General features: G+C 37.9%; 1 long non-coding RNA gene and 1 pseudogene across 1 annotated transcript; both read left to right on the top strand.

The window, feature by feature from the left end:
• Positions 1–8,007: 8,007 nt before the first annotated feature.
• LOC105197912 lies at positions 8,008–16,554 on the top strand (annotated as a pseudogene).
• A 632-nt stretch (positions 16,555–17,186) lies between these two features.
• LOC120358786 lies at positions 17,187–20,220 on the top strand. The gene is made up of 2 exons (XR_005575644.1): positions 17,187–18,232; positions 18,357–20,220. It is a non-coding gene; the product is annotated as an uncharacterized LOC120358786 (long non-coding RNA).
• Positions 20,221–20,494: the final 274 nt, after the last annotated feature.

The raw sequence follows: 20,494 nt of genomic DNA, 5'->3' as shown, positions 1-20,494 counted from the left end.
ATATCGTTCGTGATGCTCGGAATAGGACATTATTTTTCACATGATTTTTTTAAACATTACTGCAACATTGCACTGCAATATATTACGTTGTAACATTTGCAATGTTGTTGCAAATTTCTCTTATACATACTATACAAGCGCATTATTTTATTTTGCTAAAAATGCATGTTATCTATTTTTGATATAATTTATGTAATAAGAGAACATTTTTCAGCTAATATTACCAAAAAATTACTGAAATTAAAATAAATTAGATAATTTGTGAATAATTTGAATTCAAAATTTGTTATGCCAAGATTTCGAACTTTTTTAGAATGTTAAAATAGCAATTTGTATCAAAGTTATTCACGTGTTATCTAATCTCCTTATTTTACTTTCAGCTATTGCTTCAATAATATCACCGTTAGAAAATGTTCTCTTATTATGTTATATTCAAAACAGTGATAATTAAATATCACACATAATTATTATAAAGTCTTTAGCAAAATAATAAAATAAAATATGCACATTCATCTTTAAGCGTGTCGTTTCTAATTCTTCATGCGATTCACCTAAAGCAACTCGTTCATAAGCTTTAAATTACTTTCATTTAAGTACTGTTCAGACGCAATTTTACTAAAGCAAAAAGTCACTTCTTCTGGCACGTTGTGTAATGTAACATATAATTAGAAATTATATAAAAAATTAATAATATATTTTTCCTTTTCTCCGTGAAATTAAACAGAGAAAAATTAAATTTAACACAAAATTAAATAATCTTTATGTTTATATAAAATATTGGGCTAGTAAAAAATTCATTTTTCAGTAAACTCTCGGCAACTATGTGACAAATGTAAACTTTTGTTTATGTACGGTATAAACAAAATACTTGATAGTACATAACCGATAACGTTTAGATAAAAAGAGTACGGGCTTGATTGTCGTGCTAGGCGCACACTCCGCGCACGTCACCCTTTCTCTCCGTCTTTCTTTTTCTCTCTCTCTCTCTCTCTCTCTCTCTCTCCCTGTCTGATTCATCCGCGATGCCGGGGCCGGGCTCTCATAAACGCGTTCGATCCCGTGGAGCTCACGTGCCGTAAATTATTCGGTGAGAATAGGAGAGGAGCTGTGTCGTGACGCATGCGCCCGCCGGCACGCTCGGTGCAGAAATTAAACCTGCGACGAGAATCGTCCGCGATCCAAATAACTTGTCACGAAGAAACAGGTTTCTACGGGGGTCGCACACGTGCGCGCGCGCGCGCACACGGATAAACGGGTGGTGCATATTGTATAGGTATTCGTAAATAGACACCGACGGCTCTATTTTTCGCCCGCTGCCACACTACGAGCCACACTTCTTAATAATGAAGATGATCGATTCGTCAAATTACTCTAATTCAATTAACCCGATTATAGTGAAATGTTAAAATACGATTAAGTCGTTAATACGATAATAAAACTTTATAATATATAATTCGATTAAAAATAAGGCAAAGAGAGGTATTAAAGATGAATGCGTTGGAAAATTCAATTCTTCGTTAGTACACAATTGATTGGTCACTTCTCTCCATCAATGCATAATTACAAATTTTAGAAAATTAAATTATCAATATTAAGAACATGAATTATTCGCGAGAATAAATCGAGATGTTCAAATCGGTGGGTTTGTCTGCGGTATTACGGTTGCGGCGCGTTAAAATGTAGTGAAATCTTTTCGCCTGGTCCAGAAGCGAAAGTCTCAAAGTAATCTAATCCGCGGCGTTTACGCGCAATTAGCGGGCGACGTTAAGTTGGACGGCGATACGAGGCGAGCCGCGAAACGCAGAGACGAATAACGATCCGCGAGTATTTACGTCGCCGGTTGATTAAAACGATTCCGACGGTCGTCTACCTGCTTGCCCCTCCTGCGATGTCTATTTCCAAGTAGATTCCGTATAACTCGCGTGGTCGACAAATTTACATTTCGAATTTACAGTTCACACACGCACGCACACACGCACGCACGCACGCACGCACGCACGCACGCACGCCGCGTCACGTTACGCGTGCGGTTTCGCGTCAGCCGCGCGTAACACGGAACCTAATTGCATTTTCACCTACGCCTTCAACCGACGAACGATCGTTTCTAACAATTTTCCCTTTTCCTATCTATCCCCTTTCCCCTTCTCTCACCTCGCCGTAAGTGTGATGAAATCGAGCAGCCAGTGCGCTTCGAAAAGATCGAAAGAAAAGGAAGTTATTCGCATGGTCGTGCCGAGCGTGAACCTATTCTGAATCTGTCCTGATAATTTTTTTTTATTGTATGAAATAAATGCTGTACTAAATGTTGTATAAAAAACTTTTATGTAATATATAAATAAAATATATATCATATTAAATATAATCTATATGAATAAATATATAAATAAAAATTTATTTATAACGAAACGGAAAGTTTTCGAAACGTCTCATCTCAAATTTAAAATAAATAAGCTTTTATATCTTCTTCCAAATTACTTATTTTATATTTATAATTTTTGTTTACAGTTTTCTAAACTTTTTTTATAGAAGTCTATAATAGTCTTAATGTTATAAATCAGAGTTTTCACGCTTCAAAAAAATTCAAGATTATGTGTGTAAAATTGTTTTACCTTTCACTCAAAGTTGCGGTATTATTTTTTTATACTGCACACGTAATTACCTAGAGAAATTACATAATACATAAGTACCAATTATACAAAAAATAATCCCTCATTTATTAAAACTCCTCTTTGTGATGTTTTTACATATGAATCTATCTATACCTTGAATCCATCGAATTATCAGAGAAAAGCTTCTTTCATCCAAAGAAATTTTTTTGGTTATTTCTTTTATTAGAATTAAAAAAATAGTTTGACTGTGCAACGCAAATCTTTTTTTAAATGAAAGAGATATTTTTAACACGAGGCTGAATTATTTCTTACATTTCTCGGTGCTTTTCTTGAATTAAAAAAATTATTGGTTTAAATTACACAAATAAATTTAAACAAATAATTTAATTTCTTTAAAAAAGATTGATAATTAATTATTTCTTGAAATCACATAAGTTTTTTATTATCCTTAAATTATTCTCAATTATCCACAAATATATTTTGACTTCAATTTAAAAAGAAAAACTAAATCAAAGAAAAACAATTTCATCGATTTCAACACAATTTTTTTCTAGGTATAAAAAAATTTGTCTTCTAATACAAATAGTAGGATAAATAGTAAGCGATAATAGACCATGTTTCCACCACATATCGATCAGCGGCACGTTCCAGAAGAACAAAGATAATTAAGTATAAATGTCAACCTTGCGACGTAATAAAATTCATGCATGTCGTAAGACATCATTTTTTTTCAACATTACATTTTTATTCGTTGCGCGCCGCCTTATCAGTAACGACGCGTACAATACGCCCGACCGACGACGCAACGAGATGCGATCCGCAAGAGTAAACTTTTCCCATTGTGTTACGCGAAAGTGACTCTCGCACGCAACTCTTCATACGTAAAGAGGGAATCGGCCGACGCTCACGACGCGTGCAACGCGATCGTAACGCGCGCTTCCCTTTCTCTCTCGACCTTATCCGCGATTCAACGGACGAGCGGAACACATGTGTTCGTCGTCGTCGTCATCGTCTCACGGATCGTCGAGCCCCCGACAAACCGATCGGCCGACCGACCGATGAGTAAACGATAAGACGAGCGCAGTAACCGAGCGATTCACCTGATTGTCGTAACTCGGCCGTGGGGATCATCGTCTGCTGGTCCCTCCTAAACAAAGAACTCTTGGCTGACAACACGCAACGACCCTGACTTCGTTCCTTGTTACGATCTTACTTGGTTGTACGTGAATGTGTATTTAATTCTGGACGTTAGCTCATAAGTGTTAAATTATGTTAAATATGTTATTAAGAAATTTAATAATGATTATTTCGCTGTACATAAAAAAAATATATATATTTTGCCGATGTAGATAGATTTCTCGATGTCATAACAAAATTTATCGCTATTTTTTTTATATCTGCTAAAATATTATTTGTCATATATATATAGAATTCATAGCAGTAACATTTTAGCAATTCAAGAAAATTTAGATCACATTATCAGTTGTACAGTCAAATTTCGTAACAAGCATGAGTGACCTTAGCATGAACAGGCGCCACAGAAAAATTTTTTCTTTCTAAATTTCACAAACAGTATACAGATATAAATTCTGTCTCTGTCATTTAGATTGGTTAAGTACCAAACATATGCGATATCACAATATTTGCACATCATTTATCTACCTTAGGTAATTTTTTGCAGCCAACAAATTGTGGCTGTACTCACAAGATCATTTCTTTGAGTGTAACACGATAAGAGCATTTGGAAATTCTCCTCCTTTCTCTTCCAACGATTCAATTAAAAAAATAAATACAAAAGATGGAACACACCGGAAAGTGTCGCGAGCTTAAGTAAAAAAAAGAAAGAAAAATAGTATATTTACACACAATCGAATTTCGAATTTCCCCTCTTCTCTTTCTCTTCCCTCCATCCCGTTCCTAGAGGAAATTTCACCCTGGACGACGGAACACCACCACGAAGATGCCGGGTCGCGAAATATATTACGGCACACGAGACGACTCGCGGCAGCCGCGGGTATTCACGCGATAATAACGCCTCCGGGGGCCTCTTATCGATGCAGCACACATTAAAGAGCCGGCGAGGCAGCGTGCAACTGGCCGAAGCGGCGTATCGATTCGCAGAGACGCGTCGCCTCGCCGTGCCGCGCGCGATTCCCGAGGGATGAACTCGCGCGCGCGAAACGAGAGCCGGTGCATCGCACGCGCGAGAAGGAAATCCGCTGTTTTTTTCTTCCTGCCTTCCCGCAAGACTCCCCTGCTTCGTCGTGCGAAGTCGTAACGCGAAAGGGTTCTAGGAATCTCTATTTGAATCAAACGCGTAAATACGGAAGCGTGTAAAAGTGTGGCACCGAGTAAAGAAGCGAGAATCGATTCGTTCTTCCGAGAGACGTAAAATCAATAGATTTTGATTCGGAAAATTTTCGCGTCGTCTCCCAGTTGTAGACGCACGCTGCTCACTCACGGCAGTCTCGTTCGACATTTATTTCTCTTGGTACTAACGTTTAACACCGGTGAAATATCCTTTTGTCCATTTGCTTTGCAAATGTTTTTCCATCCGTCTCAATCCTCTAACGAATCTAACTTTGAGGTAACGTGACATATCTGTTTGCCGTTATTAATCTCGAATATGTGTTACTACATGTCGTTAGGTGCCATAGTGACCTATTTTTGAATACGCGCCAGTCAAACAAGTTGCGAGACAAATACCCCGTAAGAAGCGGATACGTATCCAAAATCATGTGCTCTCTCTCTCTCTCTTTCTTCCTTTTTCTTCTACATTTAAAAACACGCTAGTGTCTCGCGACAGGAGCAGCTCTATTTAATTAAGCGCGAAACGATCGGCCGCACAGGATCGTCCTCGCGAACAATAACCTCGGCTTTTCACTCAGATAAACAGACGAGTCCTCCGGAGAGACGGAAAGACTCACCTAGCACGAGGTGAAGGACAAAGAGAAGATCGCTCGTCGCATGTCCGTTCCTCGACATTCATAATAATCAATGTAAAAAGAAATATGTTAAAGACGCCTTTCTCTCGCGCTCGACTCAATGGCAAGGAGGGTAGTCGGAGTCGACTCCTCGAACTCCCTCATCGCGAGCATAAACATTTCCATCACCACTCCGATCTGGAATGGTCGAGTCCTGTAACGAGGCGGCGGAACGGGGGAGGGAAGGGGCGAAGGGAGGGAGCAGTGGAGGAGGAAGAGGAGGAAGTAAGATGCGAGCGTTTCGTATTTACGGAGACGGGGGGGGATGGGGGAGGGCAAGGATAGCAAAATCTCGAGAGTATGTTCTTTACCTGTAGGCTCCGCGGCGACGTGATCGCCGGCCCGAACAAAGGCGAGGAAACCGGTGCTTTGACTGGTCGTTGCTGTTGCAATCGCCGCCACTGCTGCTGCTGCTGCTGCTGCCCGCTGCCGCCGTCGTCGTCGTTGTAGTCGCCAGGGAAGGAGGAAGAAGCAGAGGAAGAGGAAGAAGGAGGCACGAGAGGCGGCCAAGGAGGTGACGGAGAAGGAGGAGGAGGAGGTGGAGGAGGAGAAGGAAGAAGCGGAGGAAACGACGGGCAAGGAAGCGGAGGAGGAGGTCGCGAAGGAGTAAGCAGCAGACGATAGGAGTTGATACACTCGTCGTTCCAGGCACCGCGACGGCGCTGCTGTCGTCGCGTAGCACTCTCCTCGCCTGGAAACCACTATCGTAGCACCACCGCACCTTCCTCCATGTTGCCTGCACGCGAATTCTACGAAGGGCGCCACTGAGCATTGACGCGCACACACCAGAAAGAGTAGCCCACGATTACTCCGAATCGCGGAGGAAACACAAGCGAACGCACACGGGTCACGTCGTTGGCGGCGAGTAAAAGAGACACGGATAGAGAGGAAGAGAAAGAGGAGGGGGATGGGAGAGGGTGGGTGGATGGGTGGAATGAGGCAGGTAGCGGACGACGATGGGTTACGGAGGAATCGAGAGGAGACTGGGGGGGGGTAAGGAGAGAAAAAGAGATGGGGAGAGAGAGAGAGAGAGAGAGAGAGACGGATCGTCGTACACGACGATGCACACGCACTCGCGATCGCGCGTTGCACTACACCACGGCCACGGGTTCCCCGATGTTACGATTTCGTACTGAAGTAGAAGCGGCCGCGCGTTTACGTTGTTCCACCGCGGACTATGCGCACAGAAAGCCCGCTGCTCTCACACTGGACTAGACCACCGAGAACGATGGAGAGAGAGAGAGAGAAAGACGGGGTGGAGTGAAAGAAGTCCGTGACGTGCCGACGCTCGCGGCTAGGCGCCATTTACAGATACTCGCAGCACCGGCGCGCGCGAGCTCCCCGTCTCGTCGCTTTCCCCCACCACGCTCGCCAGTGACTCCCCCCTACCGCGTTCATTCGAGTCTTGCCTCTCCCTTTCTCTCCTCGTCCCGTTTCTCATTCTCTCCCTTGCTCCGCGCTACGCTCAGCCTCTCCTCGCTCTCTGTCTTTATCGTTCACGCTCTTCATTCCTCGCTCGTTATCCTCGCGTCATCGTTGCATCTCCTTTTCTCGCACTTGTGTTTCTCCTCCATGTCGAAACCGAATTTAATCGTCTTTCTCTCTCTTTATCTTTCTCTCGCGCGTGCGCTCGTTTCTTCTCTCCGCTCCGTGTCCCTCACCCGATGCCACCCCCTCTTTCTCTTTTCCACGCGCTCTTCCAACGATATGCGTTGTACTGTACCTTGAAGTGCACAATCGTCTCTCTTTCTCGCTCGCTCGCTCACTCCTCACGTCGCGCGTAGCGCTCTTTCCTCGTTGCACCGACGGTTCCGTCCGACCTATCCCAATTACAACGAACGTCCTTGAGGTGACTAACACCTCGTCGCCCGCTGCTCGTGAGAACAGTGACGTATGTAGGCCACGACGCTTCGCGGACGCCGCGCCGTTTCGTATTACCAGACGCACATGTTTTCATTACCGACGTATGTAAACTCACGCGGCGAGAGAGAGGACAGGTGGACACGACAGTTTTCACAACTTGTTACCTATCGCGTACTTTTATCCTTTGTACGATATCGTTACGATCGTGTTGTTTTCGCGCCTATCGTATTGAGGGTACTACTCTCTCGTACGTAAACATCTTTCCTTTGCAGTGACGAGAGGGAAGAAAACGTCTCGTAAACAACTTTCAAATGAACCAAATGAAACTGGACAATATCAACGCGGAGCGGAGTAAAGGCGAGTTTACGACCTTGCCCTTACATCTTCAACAACAAACCGCAACGTTGTTATCCTTTTCAACCCTGTCGAGCCGCGCGGTTCTCGAGATTCGCGAATACAAGAGTGCGTTCCAAAATTCTACTCGTCGGGTAGAGTAACTTTGAGTGACCAATCAGGATGAAGAGATCTCATAAGATTTCTTCATCCTGATTGGTTACTCAAAGTTACTCTACCCGATGAATAGAATTTTGAAACGTATCCCAAATTGGCTCGATTCCTTCTCTCGAGGGCGAGCGTTTACGCAGTCACGTTCCTGAACGTACGAATGCATTGTCGGGGAGAGCGCGGAAGGGTGAGTGAACAGGAGAAACGAAGGAGAGGCGAGCGGGCGATACTCGCCGCGAGGAGGGGAGAACACGCGGACTCTCGTTGCCGAGGCGAACGGCGAACCACGCGACGCGCGGCCGACGATGAAGTTGGAGTTCAAACCGCGTCAAGCGGAGCCAGGCTCCGGAGGAGGAGGAGAAGGAGGAGGAGGAAGACGACGAGGAGGAGGGAGGAGGATGACGGTGGGAAGGTAGGGATAGCCGAAGGCAGAAAGGAGCCGTATAGCTTTCTTGAAATCGCCGGAGAAAACGAGCAGTGCGGCGCGACGACGGGGGCGGCGAGAGGACGAGTGGCGGGAACGACGGCACAGACGAAAAGGGAGGGACAGTCTGGTTCCCGAACGCTTTATACGTATATGTGCGTACATACGCAGGCGCGCGCGCGCGCGCGAGATGTGAGAACGAACTGTCGGGAGAGGTTATTCACTGTTCCGCGGAAACAAATGCATGCGCGCGTGCACATGCATGCGTTTACGAACGCGCGACGCGGCAGCCGCGCTTTCGTTTCGAGCGAGGTCCGCTTGCGCGCGAAGCGCTAAGGGAACAATCGTGACGTAAGACTAGGCGATCGCGTGGCAAAAACGAGGGAGACGCGGGACGCGGTGAATGTACACGTACGTTGCGGGCGCGCGCGTTTCTTGGCGCACTAGTCGTCGCGTAATTTGGACGGTTCCGGCTGTTGGTCGCCAAAACCAGAAAGAGAGAGAGAGAGAGAGAAAAGAGAGATCGAGGAATGCGGCGAAATACGGGCGTAACAAAAATCCGCAAATCCATGAATCTGCTGATTTATAGACGGATTGGGTTGCGCGTGAATTTAATTTAGGAGGTGTACGACGGAAAAAAATTTAAGATAAAAAAATTCGTGCGTATAAGACTTTGAGAAGGCTCGATTGAACGAACAAACAACTGTCACGCAGAGATACGATTGTGCAGAATGATTCTTACCCTTACGCGTTCCTTGTTCATCGATGCTTCCGGAGATAAATCTAGAAAACGCGAAAAAAGGAAAAATGTCGGTGCGTGAATATAAATTCGCTTAAGCTTTATTCTCATACTATTATGATAAAGAAAAATTGAAGTTAGTTTTTTGTTCCAACGCGCGATGTCTTTCGATATGACCTGATGTTTATTAAATTGTATATCGATGAGAAGGAAGTGAGAACGTGTTACATTTAACGAGTCACCGTTGCTTTTTTTTCTTATAATAACAATTTGGTAATGGCATTACAATTTTTCACAACGGTAATGGTAACTTTCGAGCTGAAATAATAACACTGAAAGAAAGAACTTCTTTCGATCAAATATAATTCCCCCGTCGTTCTTTGTGTGCGTGTGTATCAGTGTTGCCTCGGTTATTTCTGATCTGCTTCGCGTCGAGATGCGTAAAAGCGCGTACGATCTTTAGGGTAAATCAGACCTGAATACCAGAATACAGAACATCCCGCCGAACGCGCTGAATGCATCAAAACTGCATCTGTTTTAACCGACGGTTCCATTGAATCGTTACGGTGAGTTATGTCGACCGCGCGGTAAGCAAAGCAAGTAATTTGCGTGTAAACAAATGCAGAACGTTTCATCATGCGCCGCCATTCGCCAAAACGCTCTGCCGATCACGCGCATTGTCGGAAGATCGAAACAACGCGTAATTACTTGCGCGCGTTGTTGGACAAAAGAAGAGAATTAATCAAAATAGCAATCGAGTATAATTTAAATTTCATGAATTAACCCTTCACGAGGACTGATACTTTGATCTGTAGCAAATATTTCTTTCATTTTTAAATATAACACATTCATGAACTCATCATCAGCATCATAACGAAAAATGTTACTGAAAAAAATGTTTTGTGAGCAAGTAAATATATTTATTTTAACATCATTTCCTTGATTAAAAAAAATATTTCCCAAGTTTAAAAATGAATCACTTTATATTAGCTAATATTCATTTAAATCAACGAAATGATGTTAAAATAAATATAATTACTTCAACATTGAATTACTACATTTTTGCATTGTAAACTACGTAAGTTGTTTGGAATATGCATCCAATGTCTTGTACATGCATCTTTTTCTTAAAACAGAGAATTTTCACCTACGTCCGGCTACATCATCGCTAGATGCTGCGCGATGGAAATTACATCGTATGAAAGTGCGAATTCTTGCTTTCGACAGAGCGTCCCGGATGGCGGTTCTTTTTTTTTTTTGATGCACCATGTCGAATGCGTCAAGTCGCGCGGAATGTCCCATGTTTGATCGTATGCATTTATTTGTTCGCTCGGTGAATAAGCCCGCGCGCAACGACGATGCGCCGTGCATTTCCTCGGAGAGGCGCAGCCGGCCGCGTTGCGTCGCCCGTGACGCATCGCCGTGGCCGGTCGCGCGTGACTCGATCGTACGCACGCACGCACGTGTGTACGTAATTGCACCTACATACGGACGTGTAGGCGAAAAATTCTCAACCGCATGAAAAGCGCAACTCACAACGGGACGTTGCGACGCGCTGTCGATCCGAGACACTGGTCCGCGCGCCGCTCATCGCCTCTCGTTCGTGAGAACGAGACAAAGCGAGATAAGATTGGCCGCTTTGTGCGCCTCGCGACTAATTGCGCGCACCAGCGATATTTGAAACTAACGAGATACTACACACGGGGACTGGCGACCTCGAGTTCCCTCCCGGCTACATACATGCAACTTCGTTGCTTCGTTGCAATAATCGCAGAGGATGATCGGAAGATGATGATTCGCGAATTTTACACGTCCCCGTAATTAGGCGTGTTGTAGTACCACGTTTTTATCATTACTCGTCTTGCCGCGAGTTTTGCTGCAGAAAAAAAGCATCAGTCCTGATTCATTTTCTAATATAAATATTGGCAGATGATTTTCTTATCGCTTGCTTTTGCGACACAAGACTTTTCTCGGATCAATGACTTTTCTCGTTACAACTATTTAATTCAAATTCTAATATATTAAATTCAAATTATTTTAAAAAATGGTCTTGCAAATATAGTCACAATTTTTTGACTGTGTATCGTATATGTTTGGTACTCAACTAATCTAAATAACAGACAGAATTGATATCTAAACGATTTGTGAAATTTAGAAAAAAATTTTTCTGTGGCACTTACTCATGTTAAGGCCAATTATGCTTCTTATAAAATGTTTGACTACATAATTGGCAATTACACCTAAATTTTCTAGGATTACTAAAATATTGCTACTTAATACATTTTATATGTGACAAATAATATTTTGGCAGATACAAAAAATAGCGAAAAAATTTTGTTATAACATCTAGAAATTTACCTGCATCAGCAAAAATTTTGAATGATACACTTTTTTAACAATCTCACAATTTTTAATTTAAAAAATTCCAATTTAAGTAAAATTTGTGCAAACAAATTTTTTTAATATATATTCCGATATATATACATAAACAGTATAAGAAACACACATAGCAAAAAATCTACCTCAATACAATAAATTAAAAATTGAGTGATTTTAATGATATTTTTCCTCCAACTAATAATAAAGTCTGTTTTTTATTTTTTTATTTTTGCGACATTAAATTTAAAAAAATATATAATATAAAAGTAAATATAGAATGAGTTAATTCTTCTTATAAAGGATAAAAAAATATAAACATTGAAATAAAATAGAAAAAAAAATACATAAAAGAGAAAGAATACATTGAACCAACTGATTCTCAGTTGATAAAATTATGATTTATTTATATTTTTATTATTTATATTTCTTATTTATATTTTCATTACTTTCTGTAGCTAGTTGGACAGATAAAAGGTGGAGAAAAGACAAAAAATACGCGACCTCGAAGTGAACAGCGAATCTGAAGACAGTTCTGATCAAGAAAAGATAGAGCAATCCAAACAACAAGTGCAAAAGAAGACGAGTATGTTCTCTAAGTTCAAGAGTCTGGTTGGTAGCAAATCTCTAAAACAGGATGACATGTTGCCGATTTTGGAGAAGCTGAAGGACCATTTAATCACTGAGAATATCGTGCAGAAGTTATACGATTCTGTCAGCACTAAGCTGAAAGGAAAAATACTCTGCACTTTCGACAGCATGGCAAACACCATAAAGGCCATCCTAACGGACGCTCTGGTACAGGTACTGTCATCTAAGAGAAGAATCGATATTCTACGAGACGCTTTAGCAGCGAAGAAGAGTAGCAAGCCTTATGTGATGACCTGTGGCGTTAATGGGGTCGGCAAGTCAACGAATCTGGCAAAAATCTGTTTCTGGTTAATAGAAAATAATTTTCGCATGTGATAGCCGCATATGATACATTCCGGTAAATGAATATTATCACAAACATGTCTATTGAAACAATAGACTCTCTTTTATATTTTTTTTTCTTCAAAGATGAAATTTACTGATGTTTTTATTAGACATTTTTTAAATTAGCTTTATAGTAAAGATTCTGAATTTTTTATACAATTAAAGTTCTCAAAAAAATGGGAAAGACAAAAGGCTATTTTACGCTAATAACAAAAGTTTTATAAACACATTAATATTTAATTTTTTAAGACTTTTTAATGTGCCTCATCTTATACAATATAAATTCTAACAAGTTAATATATACTTGAACAATCGATAACCTATAATAATAATAATTTTATGATTCAGAGCTATTGAACAATTGAGACATTTGAATGCTCTACATCCACCAGCACGGAAATCAATCGATGCAACTGTAAAAGAAGAGTTACGGTAAGGATGCCGCGGGCATCGCCATGGAAATGATACGCTTCGCGAAGGATTCCAGAATCGATGTTGTCCTGCTAGTAAAATGCAGGATAATGAACCGCTAATGCGAGCTCTGGCAAAGCTGATTAAAGTAAACGAGCCGGACTTGGTGTTATTTGTTGGAGAAGCTCTTGTTGACAATGAGGCTGTGGATCAGCTGGCGAAATTCAATCAGGGTTTGGCTGACTACAGTCAATCCGCCAATCCTCATATTATCAATGATATTGTGTTGACGAAATTTGAATCGACGATAAGGTAAGATAAACTATTCCCTAGAATAAAAAATGGCAAATATTTTCATAACTTTTTTTTTGAAAGCTTTCTTACCATGACAGTTTGATTTGCCAATTTAATAATATTCTGTTTAAATATTATTTATCTTAAGAGAATAGTCTCGTTTTCAATATCATATTTATATTTTTTTCTTGAGGATTTTTTGGGGAAAAATTTCTCTCTCTCTCTCTCTCTTATCTCTTTTTTAAGATTCAAATTATTGAAAAATGTTAAATTGATTTTTTTTAAAGCCCATACGAGAATACTTCCTTAAAATATAAAATATTGTATTTTACATATAACATCACATATGTATAATAAATATATTTATTATATCTATCAGCTATCACAATGACATATATTACTGGTCAACCCATTGTTTTCGTTAATTTTATATGATTTATAGTTTATATATCACATAATTTTTGTTTTTTTAATTTTTTTTTAATGATTCTATGATTTAAAATACCCTTCCTAGAAAATACGAAAGTTACATTTATGATTATATATTGTTACATGTTTATATTATATTATTGTTAAAGACTGTTCGCGTAATCAATTTATTCGAGTCATACGCGCAAAATTTAGTTAGTCATAAATTTAATTCCTGTATTGTATCGTTAAAAGTCTAGATTATTTCTTTATTTTTCTCGTTCTGTGCGCATTCAACATTTAAAAATACCTGCGAAAGTTCTCGCTCGGTTCGTTCGGGTCAAACTTAGCCGTCAAGAACAACAAGGGGCACTTGTTGTATCACGTTAAATTTCGCTGCTTCAAGCTTGTAAGACACGGATCACTCGAATGATCCGTGATCACCACTTCCCCTTCTTACTGGAAAAGTAGGGAACACGAGCCAAATCCCGCATTTTTCGTGACATTCGTACGGGAGCCGCCGAACCAGAAACTTATCTAAGAATTCAGTGATCTGGAACTTAATTGACTCAATGTTAAATTTATATATTTTTGAACCAAGAGCTCCGCAGTGCATCGTGATCGAGAGCAGGAAGAAATTGCGGTAAATTGTGCCTGCGCAACGATCATGAACCTCCCAGGTACGTTAATATTCTGTGAGACGCGGAGTTTTACTCGGAGACGCCTGTGTGTACGATCACTTCGACAATTAGTAAATTGATAGTTGTGTGTTCATGAACATTAACGCTGCCTTATTTTATTTTGTTGCCCGGTCTCATTCCCGCGCTCCGGAGTAACAGTGCACTCACTCCGTCACTAACGTTTTGCTCTCGCTCGCGCTTCTATCGACTTTCTCTCTCTATCTTCCGACTGCTTCTCGCCACATTAGGGTGCTATTACACGTGTCGTACGACAAATTTTTTGAACATGTTGATTGACTGAAGAATAGAAAATTTTTCGAGTCTCTAGAAATTTTCTATCCTGCAACCAATTAACGCGCTCAAAAAATTTTGCGTATGACACGTGTAATAGTACCCTTAACGTTGCCGTGTTCCATCCCTCGCGCTCTCGTGGAACGGATCTGGCATTCTCGTTTACGCCAGAGAAAAGAAAGTGCTTCGCGCTTTTTTTTTTTGACTTATGAACAATTATTAAATTTTTTTTTTAATTAAATTTATTTTATTGTACGTAGACACACATACACACATAAATGCACTAATATAGCAACTATATTATATAATTTAATATTATGATATTAATATCTTTGTTATTGTAAAACACTATACTGGGTGCGTTAAACAGATCCCCTCTCCTCTTAAAGATGAGCTAAACAAAATAATGTTAAATTAAATAACTTGAAATACATTAAATGTAGCTTGAAATACATAAATAAAGCACCCCAGTATTTTATATATTTTATTATTTTTAAATTATGCACTAAAATAATTTTTGCAACTTTATTTATCAGGTTTTTGTTTAAAATGGATATACTAGCTCAAGTAGACTTTTCCAAGCAAATGCAGAAACTTTAATTTAAAAAAAAAGGCAAGAATATGGCTAACTGAAATTTATTTCTTCTCAGGCTACAGAGGAGACCTCGAATATTTTTTAGAAGAAGAAAAAGAATCTGCTTTGACTTTGTTTTACGGTTTATTGTTTGTTTCTATATTATTCTGTTTTAACTAGATTCTAGGCTACGTGTCGGATTCCGTGTCACGCATAATGCGCGTGGCATATCCTAATTCCCCAAATGTTAAACCAAAACAACATGATACATCATGCGCATCATGCGTGACACGGAACGTAGTCTTTACTTACGTTAACATGGAACGTATATCTGTATTTCTAAATCTTCTAAAAAATAAGACAACTTATATATGTGATTTTAATTTCATATGATTTATAGTTTATATATCACATAATTTTTGTTCTTTTAATTTTTTTTTTCTAATGATTTTATGATTTAAAATACCCTTCGTAGAAAATACAACAGTTACATTTATGATTATATGTTGTTACATGCTTATATTATATTATAGATTTTTCTTTATTTTATTTATTTTATTGTCCTTAGGTATACACAAATAAATGCACTAATATAGCAATTATATTATATAATTTAATAACATGATATCAATATCTTTGTTATCGTAAAACAATATACTAGGTGTGTTAAACAGATCTCCTCTCTCCTCAAAGATGAGCTAAACAATTAATGTTAAATTAAATAACTTGAAATACATTAAATGTAGCTTGAAATACATAAATGAAACACCCCAGTATTTTATATATTTTATTATTTTTAAATTATGCACTAAAATTATTTTTTCAACTTCCAGGTTTTTATTAAAATGGATTCGCCAAATCAAGTAAAGTTTTCAAAGCAAATGCAAAGACTTTTATGTGAAAAAGAGCGAGAATATGGACACCAACTGAAGAATATTTCTTTTCGAACTACAAAGACCTCGTATTTTATCAACCAGCTATTAAAAGCTATTGAAAATATTAACAAGACAATCAACTTGTACGAGATTTCGTTATTCTTTGACGAAGATACTTCTAAACCAAGGAACTGCATTACAAAGGACATTATTAAGAGTTACAATTATATTCTGTTGAATACTAACTTTTTTTCGCGGCTCTTTGTCATGCGGAATATGGAAAATAGTCATATAGGTAATTCGTGGCCTACTCTATCACCATATCTCTTCATACAGGTAATTCTTGTATTACTAATAATAGTAGTTTATTGATTTTGCTATAGATGTAGTGAATATTGACGTTCTATTGCAATTGTTTATAATATAGATAATATGGCATATAAAATGCGAGGATCTAATGATTGAATCACTCATGCACTTACCATTGTATCTATGCATGGAAGTGCTCAAAATAACGATCAGATGTATAAATGAGTTGGAGATATCTCGGGCAAAACGTCTTATTTTTCTTTTGATCTCTAAGATATATTATAAATGTCAGTGTCTGCATTTAGATACATTGTCATATAAAGATATAACGAAATATTCACAGCAACTACTAGAATATGTTCAAGCATTGCTAGATACGGTCATCTCCATATATATTCCTCTTAAATCATCTATTCAAGAAAAATACGTCCAGCATGGTATTTTTCTAAAAAAGATGTTTCGTTGTATCAAAACGTGCATGCATTATAAGATTGAGAGTTTGCCATACGACTACCCATTGAAAAAATATTTCAAGATCACGTATGACGATTCCGACGATACAAAATACCTTAAAATGTTTTTTATCGATGAACAAATTTTAATGTGGATAGGACCTAGTGAATATTTATGTACAAACGAGCATTTGCTTCAATGCCTGCAGCAATTTATAGATCCACAAGACAAACAGTCCATTTTATCTGTTCGAGAACTCTGGTGAGTTCTTGAACAGATAAAATGGACTATGTGTCTTGTGGACCTATAAATTGCTGCAGGCATTGAAGCAAATGCTCGTTTGTACATAAATATTCACTAAGCCTATCCACATTAAAATTTGTTCATCGATAAAAAACATTTTAAGGTATTTTGTATCGTCGGAATCGTCATACGTGATCTTGAAATATTTTTTCAATGGATAGTCGTATGGCAAACTCTCAATCTTATAATGCATGCACGTTTTGATACAACGAAACATCTTTTTTAGAAAAATACCATGCTGGACGTATTTTTCTTGAATAGATGATTTAAGAGGAATATATATGGAGATGACTGTATCTAGCAATGCTTGAACATATTCTAGTAGTTGCTGTGAATATTTCGTTATATCTTTATATGACAACGTATCTAAATGCAGACACTGACATTTATAATATATCTTAGAGATCAAAAGAAAAATAAGACGTTTTGCCCGAGATATCTCCAACTCGTTTATACATCTGATCGTTATTATGAGCACTTCCATGCATAGATATAATGGTAAGTGCATGAGTGATTCAATCATTAGATCCTCGCATTTTATATGCCATATTATCTATATTATAAACAATTGCAATAGAACGTCAATATTCACTATATCTATAGCAAAATCAATAAACTACTATTATTAGTAATACAAGAATTACCTGTATGAAGAGATATGGTGATAGAGTAGGCCACGAATTACCTATATGACTATTTTCCATATTCCGCATGACAAAGAGCCGCGAAAAAAAGTTAGTATTCAACAGAATATAATTGTAACTCTTAATAATGTCCTTTGTAATGCAGTTGCTTGGTTTAGAAGTATCTTCGTCAAAGAATAACGTAATCTCGTACAAGTTGATTGTCTTGTAATATTTTCAATGGCTTTTAATAGCTGGTTGATAAAATACGAAGTCTCTGTAGTTCGAAAAGAAATATTCTTTAATTGGTGTCCATATTCCTGCTCTTTTTCACATAAAAGTCTTTGCATTTGCTTTGAAAACTTTACTTGATTTGGCGAATCCAACTCTGGTGAGTTCTTGAACAGATAAAATGGACTATGTGTCTTGTGGACCTATAAATTGCTGCAGGCATTGAAGCAAATGCTCGTTTGTACATAAATATTCACTAGGACCTATCCACATTAAAATTGGTTCATCGATAAAAAACATTTTAAGGTATTTTGTATCGTCGGAATCGTCATACGTGATCTTGAAATATTTTTTCAATGGGTAGTCGTATGGCAAACTCTCAATCTTATAATGCATGCACGTTTTTGATACAACGAAACATCTTTTTTAGGAAAATACCATGCTGCACGTATTTTTCTTGAATAGATGATTTAAGAGGAATATATATGGAGATGACCGTATCTAGCAATCCTATTTCATAAACTCCATAAAGGAAATGGCATTCGGTGATGAAGGCGTGCTGTAGCGAAATCGGAATAATCTCCTCATCATTGACCTTCTCATCAGTGACCTCCGTCCAAGCCTCGAAATAATCAATCTTCTTGATTTCATTGAGAAGTAAGGTAACTAATGCCTGATCCAGTTTTGCCATAATAGATTTCACTATACAATATTAAGAAAAATGAGTAAAAATTAATAAGACACTATAAGAGCTGGCACCTATCCACATTAAAATTTGTTTATAGAAAAACAAAAATAATAAATAGGGATAACATTGGTATTCTACTAGAATATCTTCAATATAAACTTGCACTGCCGGATTACGAAGATAAAAAGGAAGCGTATACGTTAATATCGTATGTGTTAAAAGAGCAAAAGCTATCAGATCTGTTCTATATTGTACTATGGTATACATTACGTCATTTTAACGACAATCTTTTAAAATGTATGTTCGAAAATGAAAAATTCAAGAGCTTTATAGAAGACGATAAAAACATAAAAAATTATTATACTATTTTAAACTATGTTCTATTGCACCCGAAGAAGGTATTAAGCATTTTGGTGAGAGACCAAATAAGTAGTACTCAGATGAAATATAAAAATGTCGTGTTAAAAAATCTTGAGTTCCATTATTTACGTTCATTTTTTATGTCACAATTAAATAATCAATATAACATGCTGACGTATTTTATGAATGACGCTTGGAATTGTAATCACTCTACATGGAACAACGTGCAATTTGAAATTTTTATGAATGACATACTTCAGAGTGAGGTAAATGAGATAAACATAATAGCTAATTTTTATCAACTTTATCGTTTAAATAAAAATTTATGTTATTTTTTAAAATTCTTTATGCGTTAAAATATATATCAATTCTAATTTTTTTCTTTCTTTTTTATGTTAGAGTAGATCTATATAGTAAACTGTTTTCGAAAAGATGAATTTCGTGGCAAAATTATTCAGCTTTCTAAAGTTTTGCAGTTGAAACACATGCATGCAATAATGATATTAAAAATTTAGCACGTATATTTGTTTTAATTATGAAACATTAAGCAATTTTCTTTCATTAAACTCTTTTTAGTGACATTTATTTATAACAATTTATGTTTTGTATTTATTATTACTTTATAGCTAATCTGTTTAGTCAATATTTTGTTAGTATATTTAAGTAAAATTATTTGTGAGGAGACGAGAATGGAGAGTGAAGATTGTGAGGAGATTGATGGGCAATGTTCAGAGCTGCGTGGAGATGCGATGCGTTATACCGAATTCGGTTGGACTGCACCAGTGTGCACTGGTGCACATTAAAGTCAACGTACATGAATTGATGTAAGATGTGTGTTCAGTATAAATATATAAACAGATTAAATTATGAAATCTTCAGTACTCTTTTATGTTATTTGATAAAATACAAGTATTTAAAATTTCTTCAGTCGAGATATTTGCAGTTTATTTTTATACTAGATCAATGTACAAACAGCTTTAATATGCACTAGTGCACACTAGTGCATCCGACCGAATTCGCTATTAGAGAAAGGAAGCGAAAAGTTGCGTAGTGATAGAAGCGAAAATTGCGAGAGATTAGGAGGCGAGATACGGCAAAAGAAAAGGCGTGAGATAACTGGAGTGCGTAACTTGCGAGAGGGTGCGTTGGATGGAGCGGCGTGCGTTGCGTTAGATTAAGTCACAGATATTGTAAGAGCGGACTGTATGTATAAACCCGAGGGGAGAAATAAACTATCTAAATAAAATTATCAAAATTTACCGTTAGTAATGATTTAAATACATTCATTATTTGTATAATAGTAATTTTTATTTTTATTTTTTCTTGGTTTTTATTTTTATTTATTTTGAAACTTTACTCTTTTTATTTTTCATTTTCACATTTCTTTTCCACAGATAATAAATCCAGACGAGTTATTAAACAATTTTTATATTCCTTGCTTGACTAGTAATATGTTGAATTGCTCCAATCTGCTCTGTGTGATGATGCACATGAGCTGTGTTCTGAGAAAAAAAATAGAA

The sequence above is a fragment of the Solenopsis invicta genome, chromosome 10 (genome assembly GCF_016802725.1).
Source record: "Solenopsis invicta isolate M01_SB chromosome 10, UNIL_Sinv_3.0, whole genome shotgun sequence".
In the NCBI taxonomy this organism is placed as follows: Eukaryota; Metazoa; Arthropoda; class Insecta; order Hymenoptera; family Formicidae; genus Solenopsis; species Solenopsis invicta.
Note: the sequence above shows the minus strand (reverse complement) of the source record. Positions and strands in the feature narration are given on the sequence as shown.